The 18048-nt window shown below is 38.2% G+C and overlaps 1 pseudogene across 1 annotated transcript; it reads left to right on the top strand.

Annotated features, from left to right (window-relative positions):
- Nucleotides 1-2690: 2690 nt before the first annotated feature.
- LOC307113453 (FUN14 domain-containing protein 2-like) lies at nucleotides 2691-3131 on the top strand (annotated as a pseudogene). Its single transcript has one exon. The product of its transcript is annotated as an FUN14 domain-containing protein 2-like (transcript).
- Nucleotides 3132-18048: the final 14917 nt, after the last annotated feature.

The raw sequence follows: 18048 nt of genomic DNA on the forward strand, positions 1-18048 counted from the left end.
TTAGTCATTTTACAAGCTTTAAAGTGCTTGTTGTTGTTCTACAAAGGAAGTAAATTGGTGATGTATTAATATTATAAAAGGATACTGGATGGTATTTAAAATGGAATAGACTAGAAACAATTTTTAAAAGATGGAGCCTTTGTATGCCAAGGTAGTCATTCAAGTAGATGATATTATAAATTTGACAAAGTAGTTTTCTTTTGAACTAGCAATGTACAGTGTTCACCACAATATAATTATAATTTATGTTTTGGCTGCAGATTATAATCTAATCATTTAGCATAATAGGAAGAAAAAAATGTTGGTTTGATCAAAATTTGTTTTGCTATACAATAATCAAAATGTTCAATACTTGGAGGATCATTTTATTATTTTTTTCACATGATGGAATAACTTTATAAATGGCAATAATGTCACCTTGATAGAATAATTGTAAAACCGTGCCTATTTAATAGTTTTAAGCAATTAAAGTTATTAATTATTTTAAATTGAGAAAAATTAGTGATATCTGAGTCATCCACTTGACTTCTGATTTGAGAGTAGTGATGACTTTTTTTTTAAGAAGATATGTTATAGGGAAAGTTTTTGATATTGTTTGTGTATTTTCTTCTTGAATGCTTCATTTACTTTTTTCCTCTTGTCTATGAGATTCTACAGAGACTTATTCCTGCCTGTAATTTTAGATAACCAAATACTTCAAAATTTATTTATAAACTTGAAATTTCCAAAGTCAGCTATTACTTGAGGGTTTTCTCAACAGAAAAATGCTATTCCAGTATTTGAATATTTAGGTATGAATACTTTCGCAAATATAAGTTTTGTACTGCATCCACTTAGTTTTAGAAAAATGAACATCTTTGAAGAGATTTAATGAAGTGAGTTGATATTTAATACCAATTTGTTTTTAAATGCTTTTCTTTTGTCAAAAAAGTTAATTATGATCTAAGTAAGTTTTCTTAACATAACTTTCTCTAACCTAAAGATTGTGCTGATTTGTGATAAGAAAGCTATAGAAAACTGGGCATCCACATGCAAAAGAATAAAATTGGACCCTTAACTTACACTACATAAAAAGTTAACTCAAAATGGATCTAAGACCAAAACATAAACTTAAAACTATAAAACTTTATGATAAAAACATAGAGGAAAAACTCATGACATTGGATTTGACAATGATTTCTTGGATATGACACAGAAAGTATAGGCAACAAAAGTAAAAGAAGAGAGAAATTAGAGTAGGTCACAATTTATTAAAACTTCTATGCATCAAAGGACTCAATCAACAGAGTAAAAAGGCAACATATGGAATGGGAAAAATATAGGGTGGGGCAAAAGTAGGTTTACAGTTGTTCGTATGGAAAAAAATACAATAATTAGTAAGTAATTATTTAAATAACGAAAGAATAAACTCTTGTTTTATGTACTCACAATCTATAAACCTACTTTTGTCTCACCATGTATTTGCCAATCACATATCTGATAACATATATATTCAGAATATACAGAGAACTTCTACAACTCAACAACAGCAACAAAAACAATTACCCTTATTTTAAAAAATGGGCAAAGGACTTGAATAGACATTTCTCCAAAGAAAATTACAAATGGCCAATAAGCACACAAAAAGTTGGACATCAGGAATATGCAAATCAAAATCTCAATGAAGTATTATCTCGCACCCAATAAGATGGCTATTATCAAAAAGAGAAAATAAGTGTTGGTGAAGATGTGGATAAATTCAAACTTTTGTGCACTGTGGGTGGCAATGTAAAATGGTTTAGCAGTAATGAAAAACAGTACAGCAGTTGCACAAAAAATTAATATACAATGACCACTTTGGGGTATACTAGCATATCCAAAGAGTTGAAAGGAGGGTCTCAAAGAGATATTTGTACATCCATGTTCTTAACAGCATTATTTACAATAGCCAAAAGGTGGAAACAACCTAAGTGTCCATGGATGGATGAATGAGAAAACAAGGTGTGGCATATACAAACAATGAAGTAGTATTCATTTTTAAAAAGGAAGGAAATCCTGACACATTCTACAAAGTGGATGAAACGAGGGTGACCACAGACCATGGTGAGCCCAGCCCGCCCTTACCCTAGGGCAGTGGTCGGCAAACTCATTAGTCAACAGAGCCAAATATCAGCAGCACAACGATTGAAATTTCTTTTTGAGAGCCAAATTTTTTTTTTAAAATATATTTTATTGATTTTTTAGAGAGAGGAAGGGAGAGGGATAGAGAGCTAGAAACATTGATGAGAGAGAAACATCGACCAGCTGCCTCCTGCACACCCCCTACCGGGGATGTGCCTGCAACCAAGGTACGTGCCCTTGACCGGAATCGAACCTGGGACCTTTCAGTCCGCAGGCCGACGCTCTATCCACTGAGCCAAACCGGTTTCGGCGGCTTGAGAGCCAAATTTTTTAAACTTAAACTTCTTCTAATGCTACTTCTTCAAAATAGACTCACCCAGGCTGTGGTATTTTGTGGAAGAGCCACACTCAAGGGGCCAAAGAGCCGCATGTGGCTCAGGAGCCGCAGTTTGCCGACCATGGCCCTAGGGCCTTGGGAATAGAAATATCAGACCCACCTGCGGAAGCTACATTGCTAGGAGACAGCTCGCCACTCCCTGTTCTACAGTGCCTAGCCTCTGCGTGTGTCATCAAGAGAAAAGCTTGCTGAAATGTCCGCATCCACTCTAGGACATTTTGAGTCACTGGACCTTGCAGAATTTGTTAAAAAGCAGCCATGGTGGCACAAGCTGTTTAGGCAGGAATAGGGACCCTCAGCTGAAAAGTAGAGCATGGCAACCCAGCTGTTATTGGAGGTGTCACTGGATGGTGCACAGGTTTCATATTCCAGAAGGTTGGAAAGTTGGCTGCAACAACTGTCGGAAGAAGACTTTTTTCTCCTTCAGCTTGCAGACCATACTGGGTACATCAAAGTTTCCTGGCAACAAGTAGAGAAGGACATGAAGAAAGCCAAGGAACAGCTGAAGATCTGTAAGAGCAACCACCTATCTGCAGAGGTGAAACGCACAGCTGAGGAGATGCTGTCATTTGTGAAGAACAGTCTAGTGATAGATGGATTTTTCAGAGGCTTTCTGCTTGGCATGGCATCCTAAAAAAAGGAAAGGATGAACTATGAGGACATTGTGTTAAATAAGCTAAACACACACACACACACACACACACACACACACACACACACACAAACAACAACAAATATTGTGTGATTCCACATAGATGAGGTATCCAGAGCAGTCAAAACCATAGATTAAAAAAAATAGAAATGGCAGTTGACAGGGAATAGGTAGGAGAGGAAGAAATGGGAATTTGTTGTTTAATGGATATAGAGTTTCCGTTTCATAAGATGAAAAGGTTCTTCTGGAGATTGTGCAACAATGTAAATATCTTAACAATACTGAACCATACACTTAAAAATGTTTAAGATGGCAAATTTTATGTGTTTTTTACCACAGTTTTTTAAAGTTTTATGGGAGGTGGGGCTCTAATTAGTAAAAAAAAATGTCTAAAAAAGGCTCCTTAAAAATAGTTTGAGAAACACTGGTATGCGGTAATACTGTGTGTGTGTGTGTGTGTGTGTGTGTGTGTGTGTGTGTATTTTAGTTGAACTATCCTATCTAATAATAGACAAATATGCAAATTGACCATACCTCCAACACACCACAAGCCACGCCCACAAGCCACGCCCACCATCCAATCAGAGCGAGTATGCAAATTAACCCAAACCAAGATGGCTACAGCCACAGAGAGCAAGGTTTCCTAGGTAACAGAGGAAACCAAGCTTTCCACCTGCCCTTGCCAGGCCTAAGCCTCCACTCAAGCTACAAAGTTTCAATTACAGAAGGTAAACAAATTCAAACAAATGGCGGCAGAATGGAGCTTGAGAGAGCAGGCCAGGGTTGCCGCCGGCAACAGGGGAAGCAAAGCTTTCCGCGCACCCTGGCATGGCCCACGCGCTTAAGGCAACAAAGTTTCAATTATAACCCCAACACAAATGGCTGCCGGCCTCGGAGGGAGCCCCAGGCTTGGCTCCGCTCCAGGCTACAAAGTTTCAATTGTAGAAGGAGAATAAATTCCAGATACCAGGGCCTCTGCTTGCGTTGCCAGGGGGCGTGGCTGGCCTGCAAACCACCACAGGCCCCTCGCTCAGGCTGCCCCACACCCCAAGGGAACACCCACCTGATCCCAGACGCCCTTCAGGGCAAACCAGCTGGCCCCCACCCCTGTACCAGGCCTCTATCCTATCTAATAAAAGAGTAATCTGCAGATTGATCATCACTGCAACACACAATATCGCTGCCCCCATGTGGTCAAAGATCCTGCCCCCATGTGGACACAAGATGGCCACCACAAGATGGCCAGCAGGAGAGGGCAGTTGGGAGGCACCCGGCCTGCAAGGGAGGGCAGTTGGAGGTGATCAACCCTGCAGGAGAGGGCAGTTAGGGGTGACCAGGCCGGCAGAGGAGGGAAGTTGGGGGCAAACAGGCTGGCAGCAGAGTGGTTAGGGGGTGATCAGGCTGGCAGGCAGAAGCGGTTAGGGGCAATCAGGAAGGCAGGCAGGCGAGCAGTTGGGAGCCAGCAGTCTTGGATTGTGAGAGGGATGTCCGACTGCCCATTTAGGCCCGATCCCGGTGGGATCAGGTCACGGGCAGTCGGACATCCCTTGAGGGGTCCCATATTGGCGAGGGTACAGGCTGGGCTGAGGGACAACCCCCCTTCGTGCACGAATTTCGTGCACCGGGCCTCTAGTTTAAAGATAAGATGCAGGCATCATGACACTTTACTGCTAAATACATGGCATGATAGCATATATCTCCTAAGAACAAGGATAATTTCCTACATACCATTATATACCATAACACTACATGTATACCATACCTTCCTATCATTACCACACTCAAGAAATTTAATATTGAACAAAAATATATTCTAACACAGTCTATATTCAGTTATTTATAATTCTAATAATTTTATTTTTCTATACAGGATCAATCAAGGTTCATATTTCAAATTTCGTTGTAACATCTTTTACTCTCCTGTAGTCTAAAATAATTGGTTGTTTATTTTTAAACTCACCCAAGGATATGTATTGATTTTTAGAGAGGAAAGGAGAGAGAGAAACATTGATTGGTTTGTTGCCCATTCATGCCCGGACCAGGGATCAAACCCACAACCCATGTATGTGCTCCAACTGGGAATTGAACCCACAGCCTTCTGGTGTACAGGATGATGCTCCAACTAATTGAGTCACCTGGCCAGGGCTTTTTATTTTTAAAGACATTAACATTTTGGAGAATTCAGGCCATTTGTTTTATAGAATACTCCTCAATATGGATTTGTCTGATTGTTTCCTCATTAAACATTTAGGGCAAAAATATCACGTAAGTGATATAATGCATCTATTTTGGAGAAACATAATATGAGTTTGTCCTATTATTTTGATGTTGAGATTAATTACTTGGTTAAAGTTGTGAGTAAAGTTTTCTATTAACATTTTAAATTTGTTTTTAAGGCATACATTTGTTTTTAATTTGCTTTTAACGCTTAGTTTAGAAAACTTGAAAAATGCAAAAGAAAATAAAATCACTATAATTTCACCATATATTAGTAGAAATAACCATTGTTAGTGTTTTTTGTACATATCCTTAAGCAATTTTCAATTATGGACCATCTAGTTAATCCAATTTTGCTATCTAAAATTTTTGCTATTGTAAATAACCTAGTAGTGAATGAACATCATTTCCCCCTCCAAACCTTTGCTCTATTTTTTAAATTATTTCTGTAGGATTTCTAAAAGTCAATTGTTTGAATAAAAGACTAAGTTTTCAATTATTGTTTCATATATCCTGATATTATGTTCTGTCTGAGATTTTATTTGGGTATATAGTACTCAAAAATTCCTTATCAAATGTAAACACTGTTGTTTCAACAGAATAAGCAAATTACTTTAAGGACTCAGTAGAGACTGATTGGCTATCCCCTTTCCATGCAGGTAGTAGAAAAGGCTTTAATGGCTTGACTGAGGCTATGGTAAGGTTTTTTTGAAGTCAGGTATCCACAGGTAATACAATCAGCTGAGGGTAGGGCAAAGAGGGGATAGTACAGGATTATACTACCTAAACACAGCTGTCAGGGAATAGATTTTCTAAAGGTATGATATAGCGGGAAGAAATATTTGTCATTTCTAGTATATTTAACACTGCATTAAAAAAAAAACCCCGCTCTTCCTCAACGTGTTTGTTTTTATATTTGACATGTAACATTCATTAAAGTGTCATTCCCCCAATGGTTTCTCCCTCAGTTCAGATGAAAATAATTTCTATCTGTGATTACCTCCACTCTACCCTCCATTATGGAGTTAGAGTAATCTTTCTGACATATTCTTGTTCTTGTCCCTTCACTGCCTAATGCCCTTCAGTGATGTCTTATTGCTGCTAAGACAAAGGCTTGGCTCACAAGCCCTATTTGGTGATTGGTTGGATGTGAGAGATAAGGGAAAGATCAAGTCACAGTTTATGTCTCAGGTAACTGGGTGAATGGTGGGGCTATTCATGAGGAAGAGCAGATTAAGAGTTAAATTTAGATGGATTAAATTTGAGTTGCTTGTGGGACATGCAATTGGAGTTATTGAATAGGCAGCTGGGTGTATGGTTCTATAGCCAGGATGGAGATTTGGTTAGAGATATAGAATTGGGAGTTATCAAAATATGGGTGTTAATTAAGGACTGAGAATAATGAGGAAGAAAAACTAGAGGTATTGTAAAGTAAGAAGAAAAGGCTTGGGCAAATATGGCATGTAAGAGATGGGTAAAGGATCAAAAGGGAACACTCAAAAAAATAAGAGAAAGAGCACATGTATTTAGTAATTTTTATACCAATGATGTAAAGAGTCTTTCAAGAAAAAGATAGGTCAGCAAATGTCTGTCTTTCTAAGATGTCAAGATAAAGCTTGAAAAGCAACTCAGAGATCAACAGTGTTCTCTGAAAGATTACTTTTGTAGAACTGGTCACAGAGAAGCCATATTCCAGTAGATTGAGGAGTGATTGGCAAGTAAGAAAGCAGTGACAGCAAATGAAGACAACATTCAAGAAAATTGATAGTGAAAGGGAACAGGAAAACTCCAATAGCTGGAGTGTTCGGCAGTTTACAGAGTTTTTAATTATTATTTGATCCTAAGGGGAGACACTTGGATTTTAAAGATACATATAAGAGGAAGAATAATTACTGAAAGGGAAGAAGTGAATGAGATTTAGAACATGGATGGAAGGATTATGCTTAGACAGGAGGAGGAGTATATGATTCATTTTAATGAAAAACATTGTATAATTCATAGGTAAACTAGCATGTGGACTCTTACTACATTTTCCTGTGGGATTATTTGAAATTTAATTTGATATTCTTGAATAAAATCTTAGTATGCAGGTTCTTTCAAAGGCTAAAATCATAATATACTTCCTCCCCCCACACACACACAAATAGGAGCAAAAGCAAAATAAAATCTTTTGTATCAGAGCTTTAAATTAATGTGGTTTGAGTGAGAGGTCCCAGCTTCTATTCTGGTGAGGGGCACGTGCCCAGATTGTAGGCTCAATCTCCCGTGGGGGGCGTGTGAGGGGTGGCCGATCAGTGGTTCTCTTTCATCGTTGATATTTCTGTCTCTCCCTCTTCCTTTCTCTCTGAAATATATATATATATATATATATATATATATATATATATATACATATATATATATATATATATATATATATATATTTGTAAATGTGGATATGAGCATGTGCGGAGAGTATAGAGTAAAAGATAAGCCATTTATACATAATATACCAGTATTGAAACTTATTCACTCAAAGCAAAATAATATCCTTTTGGCTACTCTGTTATCCAATGGCTTTATTTTATAATAGAGGCTCAGCGCACGAAATCGTGCACAGGTAGGGTCCTTAGGCCTAGCCTGCAATCAGGGCCATCTTCCACCTGCTCTCCAGTCCCAAGTCCCGCCCCACCGCCTCCACCCACCCAGTTCCCCATTGGCCGGGCAATCGATCTGAGCCTCAGGCAGTGGGGAGGGACAAAGAGGTGGTCAGTGCACCTCATTGCGACTGGTCAATCGGTCGTTCTGATCATTATGCTGTTATGGTCACTGGCCTTTTATTATATAGGATATCTAAAATTACAAAGCAGGATTGTTTTTAAAATATAATTCAGATCCCTAGAAGTTTGAGTGATGCTATGATACATTTTCTGGGGTGCATGGTTGGAAATACACAAGCATCAGTACTGTCCTCTAAGATCTTTGGTGTGTTCCCAGTCCTAGAATTTCTCTGTTGGCCTGACAAGTTGCTAAAGATATTTTTCAAATGGATAATCATGAATAATGCACTCTTCTAAATTAAAATTAATTATAGCAATATTTAGATAATGAAGTGGTTCTATTTAAAATAGAGCAAAAATTCAATCTCTGTGTAATATTGCATAGGGAATCGGCTACTTTTTAATTATGGGATTAAAATTAAGTTACTTAATACTTTTTTTAGCTTTTTAATTTTCTCTCTCCACTTCTTACCCCATTTGTTAATCTATTTGTTTAGCTTGTTAGGGCTTTTTTGAATCATTGTATACTTAACAATAATATTTCTTACTAATTCATTCATGCTAAAATGTAGACATGGGCAAATCTGTAGTAGTAGGAAGTAAATTGGTGGTTGTCTAGGATTGGGAGTGGGGACAGGGAGTGACTGCGAATGGGAATAATGTTTCTTTTGGGAGTAACACAAATGTTCTAAAATTAGATTGTGGAGAATTTACAGTCAAGATGGCAGTGTAGGTGAATGTAGTACTCCCCTCCTCTCACAACCATGTCAAAATTACAACTAAACTATAGAACAGTCATTCAGAACTACCAGAAATCTGGCTGACTGGAAGTCCTATAATTAGGGAATTAAAGAAGAAGCTACATTGAGACTGGTAGGAGGAATGGAGATTCAGAACAGGCTAGTCCAACACCCACGTGTAGTGGATAAAATTTGAGAGGAATATCTCAGCTGTGGAGGTCACCCCTGAGGAGCAAGGGGTCCCAGCCCCACACCAGGCTCCTGAGCCCAGGGTTCCAGTGCCAGAAGGAGAAGTCCTCATAAATTCTAGCTGTAAAAACCAGTGGGAATTGAGGCTGCGGAAAATAGAGATCTGCTGGAGTCCCAGGCAGTACCTTTTAAAGGGCCTGTGCATAATAGACTCACTCCCTCTGAGCTCCAGCACTGGGGCAGCAGCTTAAAAAGCACCAGAGATATAGGAGGAGGAACTGAATTGTCCAGCATCAGGGCGAGAGGTGGGGTAGGGAGTGGGGAAGGCTGAGTGGCTTTTTCCCAGACCGAAGTGCTGACAAAGGTCATTGTTCCTTTGATGAGCCCTGCCCTCACAGAGCCAGCATATCTCTGGCACCATATCTCTGAGATCTATCAACCTGGCTAACACTGTTCACCCTGCCCTGGTGATCCCCTGAGGCCCCACCCCATCCATCATTTGGGGGCACCCGAGCTGTTTCGAGTGGCTCTTCCATGTGAATGGCCAGTCTTGGCTCATGCTTCAGGTTCTCCTTAAGTCTTTCAAATAAGCAGCATTTGGCCCCATAGATCTCACTAAGTGGACCAGGCCCAGCACTAGCAGCAGCCAGCCTTGGTTTGCAGCTTGGCCTCACCTGGACAACTCCAAGCCCAACACAAGGAGCAACCATCTGAAGATCACTTTGTAGTCATGCTGGGTGGCCCTGGACAGAACACAGATGGCAGCAGAACACAGAGTCAGCACACCCAGTGGACAGCTTTAGACCATGGCCAAAGCATCACCACCCACCTACCTCCATAAGCAACACACTCAAGGGGAAGATTCAGGGGGCACCAGAGCCCTGCTGAAGTAAGTCCTGCTCCCTGGGATGGGCCCCTGCACAACTGATCCTCCACAGTGGCCAGAGGTCCATGGTTGGTGGTCTCAGCCAGTCCTTACAGCTCACCAGCCTGGAGGTAAATCCCTATTATTGACATGCCAGCAGCAATCAGAGCTTAATTACAAGGAGAGGGTATACACCGCCTACATGGGGTGGGTGGGGGTGGCACACCTCAAGTGCCCAGCCTGGGTAACTGGGGAGGTTGTGCCACTGGCCTTATAGAACGCCTACTACATTAGCCCACTCTACCAAGCCTGAGAGATGTAGCAGCTCTACCTACTACATAGAAACAAAACGAGACAAAGAAACATGTCCCAAATGAAAGGACAGAACAAAACTCCAGAAAAAGAACTAAGCAAAATGGAGACAAGCAAACTACTAGATGCAGACTTCAGAACACTGGTTATAAGGATGCTGAATGAACTTAGAACCTTCACAGCATTAAAAAGAACCAGTGAAAAATGAAGGATACACTAACTAAAATGAATAATTTATAGGGAATCAACAGTAGAATAGATGAAGCTGAGAACCACATCAGAGGTTTGGAATATAAGGAAGCAAAAAACAACCAATTTGAACAGTAAAAAGAAAAAAGAATCCAAAAAATGAGGATAATATAAGGAGCCTCTGGGACAACTTCACACATACCAAAATTCTCATGATGGCAGTGCCAGAAAGAGAAGAGAGCAAGAAATTGAAAATCTGCTTGAAGAAATAACAGAAAACTTCCCTAACTTGGTGAAAGAAAAAGATATACAAGTTCAGGAAGTGCAGAGAGTCCCAAACAAGATGAACTCAAAGAGGCCCAAACCAAGATACATGATTAAAATGCAAAAGGTTAAAGACAAAGAGAAAATCTTAAAAGCAGCAAGAAAAAAGCAGTTTGTTATAGGGAGCTCTATAAGACTGTCAGCTGATTTCTCAACAGAAACTTTGCAGGCTAGAAAGAATTGGCAAGAAATATTCAAAGTGATAAAAAGTAAGGACCTACAACCAAGATAACTCTATCCAGCAAAGCTATCATTTAGAATGAAAGGACAGATAAAGAGCTTCACAGATAAGAAAAAGCTAAAGGAGTTCATCACCACTAAGCCAGTATTATAAGAAACATTAAAGGGTCTTCTTTAAGAATTAAAAAAAGATAAAAGTATGAACAATAAAATGGCAATAAATACATATCTATCAACAATTGAATCTAAACAAAATTAATGAACAAGCAGAACAGAAACAAATTTATAGATACAGAGTAGATTTTGACATTTGCCAGATGGGAGGGGGTTTGGAGAATGGGTGACAAACATGAAGGGATTAAGAAGTACAAGTTGTCCCTAACCAGTTTGGCTCGGTGGATAGAGCGTCGGACATGTACCTTGGTTGCGGGCACATCCCCAGTAGGAGGTGTGCAGGAGGCAGCTGATCAATGTTTCTCTCTCATTGATGTTTTTATCTCTCTATCCCTCTCCCTTCCTCTCTGTAAAAAATAAATAAAATATATTTTTTAAAAAAGAAGTACAAATTGGTCATTACAGAATAGTCATGGGGATGTAAAGTACAACATAGGGAATATAGTCAATAATATTCTAATAACTACATATGGTGTCAGATGGGTGTGAAATTTATTGGGATGACCACTTAGTAAGTAATGTAATGTTTATTCACTGGGGTGTACACCTGAAACTAATAATGCATGTCAACTGGAAGTGAAAAATAGTTAAAAATGATAAATGCTCTAATAAAAATATTTTAAAATGTAAATATGCAAAAGGACTTTAGCAGCTTTGTTTTCTGTTATTAACTTGTTTAGGACATTGTTCTTTAGTTTGCCAGTAAACAATCTGTTTATAAACAACTAGAGGCCCAGTGCAAGAAATTTGTGCATGGGTAGAGTCCCTAGGCCTGGCCAGCAATCAGGGCCAATCAGATTCCCCGTATCCCCACCTCCCTTCCCCCTCCTTCCCTTGCTCCCTCAGTGCCCTGCCACTGCCGCTGGTTGCCTGCCATATTCTGTGCCACCCCCTGGTGGTCAGCGCACATCATAGCGAGCGATTGAACTCCCGGTCTCCTGGTCGAACTCCCAAGGGGACACTTTGCATATTAGCCTTTTATATATTGGAATTATGATTTTCTGTAAAACTAACATATAATCTTAGGTAAACTTTTGAATTTATAGGAACATCAAGGTATTGTCATGAATAGTGTTAGTCTAATAAAATACAAAATATACACATTTTAATTTCTTTTTCAGGTTAGAACATACAACAAATATGCTGTTACTGTTCTAACAAACCACTTCTTTTTGTTTCCATATTCAACTAAAATGAAGATTGTTATAGTTAACCTGTCTCCTCATTTTGCTTCAAATAATGCTGAGAACTGAATGACTTTAATTTAGAAGATTCTTTGGTGTATAAAAAGTATTCAATTTATGATATTAAAAACCATTTCTACATAAGAAACCCCAAGGATGCATTTTGGCCTTTTATCTATAACAAATTATTTTAATTTAGGAATATTTATGCAAATATGAATAAGTATAGTATACAGGGCTTGTGCATTATAATGTAAATTTTAAAGTTGTATTGGGAACTGCAAGTTCTCTAGTTAAATATTGGAATAATGCCATCATTTATTCAGATGGTAAAACCTTATAAATATTTAAGTAGGAAAGATGATACTAATTTATATTGATTTAGATAGGCAGATAAAAGTTGTACCAGGCCTTGTCTTAAAGAAGTCTTTTCCTAACTTTTTAGACTTCGGAATTAAATCTAATTAAGGAAACAAAGTGTTCCTTTGTATATTATAGCCTCTTTAGATGTATTTGAAGAATCAGAAGGGCAGAAACACTAGTAAAATACCGTAGTCATCTTTTTTGTCAGCTAAGGCCATCTGTGCTGCCATAACAAAACAGTCGCAAAATCACAGAAGCTTAAAACAACAAAAGTTTATTTCCTGGTCTTGTAGTATTTCTTCTGTTTGTTCGTTATTAAATTTATTGGGGTGAATTGGTTAATAAAATTATTTAGGTTTCAAATGTATGGTTCTATGATACATCATCTGTATATTGCATTGTGTGTCCATCTGAAGAGGACACTGGAGAATATGCCTTTCCTGGATGCTGTCCACCTTCCTCGGTGTGCCAATGAATCAGCTACCTCAGGGGGCTGCCCTATCTCTGGACTTCTTATATGAAGTAATAAATTTTATTTTTATTTAAGCCATTGAGACTTAGGTTTCTCTTACATAGAGAAAATATCCTAATTTATAAAAATCTAGTATCAATTTCTTTGGTAATATGAATAGAATAATGACAAAGAAGTTTCTTAGGCTGGACTACAACTGCATCAAGGTAATATTAAGATAATCTAAAATGGAAACTGCTTCTGAAATTCTTTTCGATATTATAAATATGAAAAGATTAAGGACTTAACCATCAGAAACAAATGGATATAGTATTACCATTGTAACATCATAACCTGGTATTTTATTATTTAAGACTCATGATATTATGATGGTGCAAAGATCACTCAATAGTAAAGAATAATCTTTTAAACAAATGGTGCTGGGACTACTGGATATCCACATGCAAAAGAATGAAGTTGCACCCTTATATCACACTATTTTTGTAGTACATTCAAAGATTAACTTACAATGGATCAAAGACCTAATTTTAATAGCTAAATCTACAAAATTTTAAGAAGAAATCATATGTGTAAGTCATCATGACCTTGAATTAAACAATGGTTAGTTAGCCCTATCACTAAAAGCACATCCACAATGTAAAAAAGTACATAATTAGACCATCAAATCAAAAGAAAAAAAGTGCTTCAAAGGACATAATCAAGAAAAAGAAAAGACCAAAGAGTGGGGAAAAATATTTGCAAATCATTTATATGATAAGGTGCTTATGTCAAGAATATATACAATACTATTATGAATCAATAATAAAAGACAACCCAATTTGAAAGGGAGCAAAAGATCAGAATAGACATGTCTTCAAATAAGATATACAAATGGCCAATATGCATATGAAAAGAAGTTCACCTTCATTAGCCATCAGAGAAAAATCAAACCTATAGTGATATACTATTTCACACTCACTGAGATGGCTATAATAAAAAAGATAAATGTTGGTGAGGACATGGAGAGATTGGAACGTTCACACATAGCTGGTGGAAATGTAAAATAATGTAGCAACTTTGAAAAATAGTTTAGAGTTCCTCTAGAGATTAAATATGACCACTCCTAGATATACTCCCAAGAGAAATGAAAGAGTATGTCCGCACAAAAACTTGTACATGAGTGTTCAAAGCAGTAGCATTCTTATAACCAAAAAGTGTAAATAAATCAAATGTCCAATAATTGGTTAAAGGATAAATATGATACATCTATATAATAGATTATTCAGTCATAAAAAGCAAAGAAGTATTGACACATGCTACAACATGGATGAACCTCAAAAATATTATGCTATGTGAAAGTAGCCAGACACAAAAGACCACATATTATATGATTTCTAAGGTATACAAATCTATAGAGACAAAATTTAGGTTATTGATTAGGGCCTGGGGATAACGGGAAATGAGGAATGACTGCTAATGGGCACCTGGTTTCCTTTGGAAGATGATGAAAATATTCTGGAATTAGTGGGGATGGTTGCACAATTCTGTGAATATACTGAAAACCACGGGATTATATATTTTAAAAGGTAGATTTTGTGATATATGAATTGCATACCTATTAAAAAAATGCAAAACTGTATACAAGCTGAAAAAATTTAGTTGTATTTCTATGCATTGACAAATCAGAAAACAAAATATTTTTCTATTAAAAAAGCATCAAAATGGTTAAAATACTTTTGGAATAAGTTTAACAAAAGAAGTATAAAACACTGAATATTTAGAAACTTTGTTGATAGCAATTAAAGAGGATCTAAGTAAATGGAGGGGCATTCCATGTTTGTAGATTAGAATATTCAATATTATTATGATGGAAATTCTCTACTAATTGAGCTATAGAGATTCAATGCAATACCTATCAAAATTCAGTGTGGTATTTTTTGCATAAATTGAAAAGCTAACCCTAAATTTATATGGAAATGCAAAACACCTACAATAACCAAAACAATTTTGAAAAAGACAAGTTGGAGGACTTTCACTTTTCCATATCAGAACTTACTATACATATATAGTTATCAAGACTGTGTTATGGCATAAGGATAGACATGGATAAATGAAACACAATTGAGAGTCTAGAAATAAACTTTTACATTTATAGTTGATTGGTATTTTATAAATATGCCAAGGAAATTCATTGTGAAAAGTATAATGTTTTCAACAAATGGTATTGGAACAATTACATACCCACATGCAAAAATATGAATTTTCTTATTTCATGCCATACATAAAAATCATAGTCTTAAATGTAAGCTAAGAAAATAAAACTCATCCTATATAATAAAGAGGTAATATGCAAATTAACCCTCACAAGATGGCTGCCTATGACCAGGCCGGCAGGGGTGGTTAGTAAGGGACAACCAAACAACTGAACAAGCAGGCTGTGTGGGGTGACCAGGCCGGCAGGGGCGTTAGTGGGGGATGACCAAACGACTGAACAAGCAGGCTGCATGGGGCAACCAGAGCAGCAGGGGGGGCAGTTGAAAGTGATTAGGCTGATGGGGGGGGCAGTGAGGGGAAACTAGGCCGGCGGGGGGGGGGCAGTTGGGGGTGACCAGGCCAGCAGGGGGGGCAGTTGGGGGCGACCAGGCTGGCGGAGGGGGCAGTTAGGGGTGACCAGGCCGGCAGAGGGGGGGCAGTTGGGGGCGACCAGGCTGGCAGGGGGGGCAGTAAGAGGCGACCAGGCTGGCGGGGGGGGGGTGGCAGTTAGGGGCAACCAGGCCAGCAGGAGGGGCAGTTGGGAGTGATCAGGCCGGCAGGAGGGGGCAGTTATGGGTAACCAGGCTGGCAGAGGGGGGAAGTTGGGGGCGACCAGGCCGGCAGGAGGGGCAGTAAGGGGTGACCAGGCCAGTGGGGGGGGCAGTTGGGAGTGACCAGGCTGGCAGGGAGGGGGCAGTTGGGGGCGACCAGGCTAGCAGGAGGGGCAGTTAGGGGTGATCAGGCTGGCATGCAGAAGCAGTGAGGGGCGATCAGCCTGGCAGCAGGGGGCAGTTATGGGCAACCAGGCAGGCAGGCAGGCGAGCGATTAGGAGCCAATGTTCCAGGATTGTGAGAGGGATGTCCAGCTGCCAGTTTAGGCGATCCCCGGGATCGGGCCTAAACTGGCAGTCAGACATCCCCCGAGGGGTCCTGGATTGGAGACGGTGCAGACTGGGATGAGGAGACACCCCCCCCCCTCCCATGCACTAATTTCATGCACCGGGCCTCTAGTAGAATAAATAAAAGTGAACATCTTTGAGACATTGGGTTAGATAAAGGTTTTTTAGCTATTAGCAACACCAAAAGCACAACCCATAAAAGAAAAAAATTGATAAATTGAACTTCAGCAAAAATTAAAACTTTTGCATTTCAAAGTCGCCATTAAGAAAATGAAAATATAAGCAATAGTCTAGGAGTAAACATATCTGATGAAGATCTTTCATTTAGAATTTACTAAGAACCCTTAAAACACAACAGTAATAGAAATAATCAAAATAAGATATAGATATGAACAGACATTTCACTAAAGAATATATAGGAATGACTATTGAGGAAATGCAATAGCCATTAAGGAAATGCAAATTAAAACTGCATGAGATACCATAGTTTTGTATCTGGTAGAATGGATATAATAAGTAAAATAATAACAAATATTTGTGAGGGTATAGAGAAATGGGGACGCTCACTTTATGTTGCTTGGGGGAACACAATATGCTGTAGTCCTTTAAAAAGTTTGAAAGTTGTTTTTTTTTTTACAGTTAAACATGAAATTATCATATAAACCAGCAGATCCACTCCTCGGTATCTACTTAAGAGAAATGAAAACATAAATCCACACAAAAACTTGTATGTGAATGTTCATGGCAGCATTATTTATAATAGCCAAGAATTGGAAACAACTCTAACATTTTATTTAATAGACAAAATGTGATATACCCATATAATTGAATATTGTTCAGCAATAAAAATAATATACTATGTATTTTCATGTTCTATATCATGGAAACCTCAAAAACATAATGCAAAGTTTAAAAAGCACATATTGTACGTTTGTGAATACATATTGTATGATTTTCTTTTTATAATATGTCCAGAAAATGCAAACTTATAGCGGTAGAAAATAGATTAGTGATTGTCTAGGTCTGAGAGGGGGAATCTGGATTAACTGTAAATAGGTATGAGAGATCTTATTAGGGAGCTCAAAATGTTCTAAAACTGATTTATGCTGGTTTGCACCACCTGTTAAATTTGATAAAAATCATTTAAATTCTACACCTAAAATGGGTGAATTTTATGATATAGTTTACATGTATCAATAAGGCTGATTTTTTAAAACATACATGATAATGTGTCAAAACACAGCAACAAGATGAAGACAACAATGGAAAGTAGTATCTTGGGTTTTGCTGCCCATTTAGAAGGATCACAACAATCACAACAGTAAGATGAAACCAAACTGACTAAAAAGAATTTCTCGTTTGTTTATTTGTCTTTTTTTTGTTTTTGGCCAGTCCTCATAGGATATTTTTTCCCATTAATTTTTAGAGAGAGTGGAAGGGAGGAGGCGGGGAGAGAAATGTCAATGTGAGAAATACACATAGATTGGTTGCCTCCTGCACACACCCAGAACCTGTGATCCTTTGGTGTGTAGGCTGATACTCTATATACTGAGCACACCATCCAGGGCTATTTCTGTCTTTTGTAGCCAGATTTCATGGTGACCAGAGCCTCTGTCATTTAGGAATCTAAATATGCACAGAGACTGATGTTGTCTAAATTTATTAAAAAATGAAAGTCACAGAAAAAAATGTACAAGGGAATCTTTTTATCTTCCAAGTTTCATCAGCTGCTACCATTTTCTGTCTCTTTAGGTCTTCATTTTGTGGATTCCTTTATAATGCACATAGTTTCATGTGGTT

The sequence above is a fragment of the Cnephaeus nilssonii genome, assembly GCF_951640355.1.
Source record: "Cnephaeus nilssonii genome assembly, chromosome: 17".
Classification (NCBI taxonomy): domain Eukaryota; kingdom Metazoa; phylum Chordata; class Mammalia; order Chiroptera; family Vespertilionidae; genus Cnephaeus; species Cnephaeus nilssonii.